We start from the raw sequence: 5,559 nt of genomic DNA, 5'->3' as shown, positions 1-5,559 counted from the left end.
CCCTTCTGTGAGTTCAGTGATGACTTTTCCGACCCATTGCCCTCCACCGCCAGTTACAGATGAACAGAATGAGCCTCAACTGCTATAGCATGGAGACCTTGCTGGAGACACTGAAAAAGACCCCAGGGTCACCGCTCCCAAGCAGCCAGGGCCCATCCAAGGGTGGGCCATGGGATGGAATGGCCAGCACCACTGAGATGCATCACTACAAGCTGAGGCATGTGCTGTCCTCCCTGTATACCCACCTGCACCTCTCCATCAAGGAGTCAGTCGGAGAGGCAATGACCTCCGAGGAGATCTCTGATGACACACAAGGCAAGTCAGAGGAAGAGAAGGAGAAAAAGAAGGGAAATGGGAAGTTGCTAGAGGTCAGTGAGGACAGTGTGGAGGTGGTGGGAATTGTCTCATCAACTCCATACCAGTAGTGCCGGCAGGATCCCCGGCAGTGAAACAGCATCATCTGCTGAGGCAGCGGTCAGGTTGGAGGTCATTCATGTGGAGGAGCCAAGGTGCAACGGGAATAATGAGAGGGCACCCCAGGACAAACTGATCTCTGGCAGCAACGTGTTCAAGTTGGGTCAGGAGCAGCTCCTGTCTTCTTCCACACTGGGTTTTAGCCACTTGGCCCACACAGACTCTTCCGTAATGGAACTCAGCTGGTCTGAGGAGCTTGAACTAATGATTTCAGAGTCAGACGTGTGGCGGAGACAGGCAGGTCTGCCCTGCCCTTTGCAGGTGGATTGGATTCTTAAAATGTTATGGCTGAAATCAAAGAGAAGACGAAATGAAATACGATCCATTCAAAGAAGTTGTATTTCAAAATTTGGTATTGGGGAGAAGGTGGGAGAGAGGGACTGATTTTCCTCCCCAAGGTATATCCCAGCATCTTCTCACATCCCTGCCTCTACTTTCATCAAACCCAGGCTTTCCAGCAAGAAATTGCACGGAATCGACACCGTTGATCATCATTCTGGTCTACATACCAAGCAATCATAAGCAGAAAGAAATTGATAGGATTTACCACCTTTAGAGGACATAATAAACCATGAGTTTATGCAGGAAAATAGGGCAGCATTTGTAACAGACAATGATGATTAAAGATTGGAATGAGATGAAAGGCAAAGAAGATGGTGTTTAGGTTGGAGACTAGAGTTTACACACAAGAAATCACGGCATGGAGAAAGGAATTGAGTTCCGCAGGTTAAAGATGGGGATTATCTGTTACTTATTACTTGTGTTGACACTAAGAGACATAGGTATGCATGAAAATTGCCAGGTGACTCAGATAGGACTTAGTTAGATAATTAATACTGAGATTTAAGTAGAATCAAGCATTAAAAATTAAATAATAAATTAACACAAATGAAAAAAAGAGTAAAAAGAATTGAAAAAAATGCTGTCTGAGGCTGTGGAAAGTCTAAAAAGTAAGGGAGCAATTGGTTCAGTATATAGTAATGCAGACGTATTGTCATATGCCTAATGTCATTGGCTTGCTGGTCATATTAAACTTTCAGGGGGAGAGAACTAGGAAGGAAGAGGGGATGAAGAATTGAATGAATTTGTGCAATTGATTTAAATAATAAATTTATTTTCCACAAGAATGTGCATTATTTTAATGCTGGAATATGTATAATAAGTTACCATATTACCTGCCTCTTTATTGTCTGACCAATGACTGCTACTTTCCAGTATTCATGCAACAATGCATGAATGAAAATCCTCTACTGTAAAAATAGAGCATCTAATGGCAATGTCAACCTCGTCTTAGACAATGATCATGTCATCAGGTATGACACAGCCGACTTGTCAATAACATCACTGTCAATCAAGTCGTCAGAATACTCTTTCTCGGTTTCACCAGGAATGCACCGCAAAGCATTAAAATGCCATAATTCATCAACATCCTTACTTCACAATTTCAAAATAAGAGTACCAAGAAAACAAATCCTTATGTCAAAACTCTTTCATATATTTCTAATTACAATCATGGGGGACTCATTCATTTCGCAAAAAAGTAACAATTGTACCCAAAGACAATTAAATTGCTGACATCAACTATTCATAAAAAGATTACATATTATTGCATGGTGGACTACAATTTAAATGTAAGTTTTGGTAAGGACACCAAAATATAAATCTATTGTATTTTATTTATCTTGCCAAAGAATGACAACAGCCAAATATGTAATTAGTTAAATAATAAACAGAAGTAAATCATTTTTAGAAAAAAAGGGACCACTGCCAAGATTTAGTGCGAGGATATGGAATGTCTAAAGAGTTAGGGTGACATTGTTGCAGTACACAGGAAGGCAGATTGATTTTTATTTACCCAAAGTCATCGGCTTAACCCTATTATTGGACTAAATAAATATATGATGAAAACTCCATCAAAGAGTAAGAAGGGGTGACTATATCATTCACTCAAAAAGCCAATTTTTTGCTCAATGTGGAAAGGTTTTTTTTTGACATTCAAGTTGCAAAGTGATGGAAACATTGAATTTTCAACACTTTTGAAAAAAAGGCGCATATCTTGAAAAATTATCCATAAAATTAAATTCCAATTTCAATGTTAACCCCATTCAATCCTCAAAAAGTAGTATTTTCAATAACATTTAAATGACTGCGTTCGATCGCAGGGACGATTAAATGTTTTTTCCACATTTTAATCAAGGAACATGTCAGGAATTATTATTAACTTTTAGCCAAATTTGCCTTCATTATTGATATCGTTCATGTTATTAGATACAACTGACCTCTTCTCGATTGGTTATTACGTATTTCCTTGAATGATAGCTTCCCTCTTTGATGCGATTATATAAAACAAAAAAAACACTGGGCTCATCGATGATTAAGCAGCCAGAATTCCGTAAGCTTTTCCATGTAGGTATAACACACCAACCAGGGATGATTTGTATCCTCCACAACCTAATTGAATATGCTATAACCATGTATTAACAATAGAATCCACGTAACTCATCTCCCTAAACTTTAATTTACATTTTAACAGTGGACGGAATATATAAACTAAATACCAATTCAGTTCAGATATCTCGCCAAAAAAATTTTTTAAAAACACCTAAAGCAAACAACTGAACTTACTTTGGCATCTATTAAATCCTCTATCGCATGTTCTAACATTTTTTGGAATTAAATATTGTCGCCGAAAACATTGATCAAGAGACGGCGACTTTTTAATCACAATCTGCAGACTTCAAATTTGTGTTTATCGCACATTATGAAGGTTTTAGAGTGCGCCGAATAATTTGCTGGACAATTTGCTATGTGAATTTTAATTATCTTCTCTCTTTACATGAATTTGCACTTTCTATTTGTTATCATATCATTTCACTTGAGTTATTGTGACCATTGATGACTGCAGTTTATCTATCTCTGTTTGCAGTAGTGATTAGGAGTATGTAAACAATTCCATCAGTCATTATAACTATGGAAGTATGAAACCATCTATGCAGCCGTAATGCTTTTCTTTGATCTTGCAAGATCCTTCAAATAATGAATGATTCTGCTTGTCTTTAAATTAAGAATTGGAAATTCAGGATGAGTGCATAATTAAGATTCCTTGGGAGGAAGGATGCCTGTGATAGGATCAGTTGATTGAACTAGCTGAGAAGGTCTCACCACCGTTGTTGGTATACTTTTTCATCAAGAAAAGCCTTTTGACTGCCCTCAGTGTCTCCTTTTTAGTTCATATGAGCCATCAGTTGAGATGTACCAAGTTATGTAAAATCAATATGCTAATTACTTGTTTCAGTTGGGAATTTATAAATGCCATTTCAATATCCTTGGCTAGCATTTTATTCACTTTTTTGAGCATTCATTTTGGTAAAAAGGCAGTTTCTTTGTTAGTGTTTAGTCTGCAAACCATGCCATTTTGTAGTTGCTTTGGAGGGAAACCATCAGATTGACCACAACTCTGACTTTATCATTTTTTCCTTCTGAAGATGTTTTGCAGCATTTCCCTCTCAATCTACCAATAGCAATTACTTGTTTTTTTCCTCTCTGCGCACTTTACCTTCTCAAAACCCACATTTCAAAAGTATTTCAATGATTATGTTTCTGAGCAACATGAAATCAAAGCTGAATGATCCAGTCACTAAAATTATGAAAGGTTGTTATGTCATGAGGTTCACTGCCTGAAGTGCCAGCAATGCCCTGCCTTCTATATTGTACAATATACCACAACCCTTAATATTATATACAATAAATACCTCAAGACTCATTTTGGAATTCTTCCAATTGGGATACTTCCAATCCTAAAAAAAAGCCCCAGAATACTATAGTTACTTTGATAAATACTATAATATCTCCATTTTAGTATCTCCTTAGACCCTCAACTTAAACAAAAAATAACAGAGCTGACTTATTGATTCTTCAAATACCAAGGTGTTAATTTTAGTTTCTCTCAAATCTCAATCTTAAGTTATGTTCATCTTCCATCTGCAGAATGAAATAATGCAACTTTGGAAGGCTTATGTAATAGTAAATAGATATTAAGTGAATACCTAATCATGAATGTATGGCAACCATTGAACATTCACTTCCTTCTGGGACAAACAGTGCCTTTGCAGAATATTTATGGAAGATATTAGAATGTAGATGATTGGTTGATGCCTGAGCTCATATCTGTTTGAATAACTCTACCATATCTACAGGTGAAATCATTAAATTAATGTTAAAAATGTATTCATTTGTTATGATTTACCTGTCATTTTCAATGAAAACTTCTCTTAAATTTCGTTTAACACTGTATTATTATTTTACATAAGCACCAACTCTAATGATGGATATCCATTGAATAAATATTTAATAGAAAATAAGTCAATTTTTATTAATATATTCTAGGAGAAGTCCTGTTACATTGATTTGAGAGGAGAAGTGTATTAAACTGTACTGTTTCCTTCCATAGCAAGTGTTTTCAACTTGCTTCCAAAGTTGTACTTGATGGGTCACTAAGCTTGTTTATAGAGAGGAACTGTTGGATCCTAAATGATCAGTAAGAAAAATGTGTCATTTGAGTTTGATTTCATTATGGATTATTTTAAATATTCTTATCTCAGTACCTTATTTTTCTTCGATAAATTTATTTCTTTGAAAGTGGGAAATGTCCTTCCTTTTCCTTTTTCCTGTTTTTAGTTGGCATCCTCAATCATTTATTAGAAATGAAGGGTGAAATTGCATGACCACTGGAAAAACAGAAGAATATTGACAGAATTGGGAGGCTTTGAACAGTGCCCTTGCACACAATGCAGCTTTGCAAGCCCAAGTGAAGGACCTGGAGGCTCAACTCCAGTGCAAGATGACCTCAAAAATGAAAATACAAGAGAAAGTGAAATATTTGTCTGAGAATTTAGAAAGGGAATGCCATCAGAATGAGTAGCTTGTCCTGGAGAACAAAGTGTTGAAGTGGAAGATTAATGAGAACAGCAAGCTAATGGCATCCTACTCTGGGTAATTGGACATGTCATCACCTATGACTAGCTCAATGATGGTATCCTTCAGTCCTAGCAGCAACCCTTGTGGTATTTCCACCATGGCATGGAA

Source organism: Hetaerina americana, unplaced genomic scaffold, assembly GCF_022747635.1.
Source record: "Hetaerina americana unplaced genomic scaffold, ioHetAmer1.1.p SCAF_99, whole genome shotgun sequence".
Classification (NCBI taxonomy): Eukaryota; Metazoa; Arthropoda; class Insecta; order Odonata; family Calopterygidae; genus Hetaerina; species Hetaerina americana.
Note: the sequence above shows the minus strand (reverse complement) of the source record.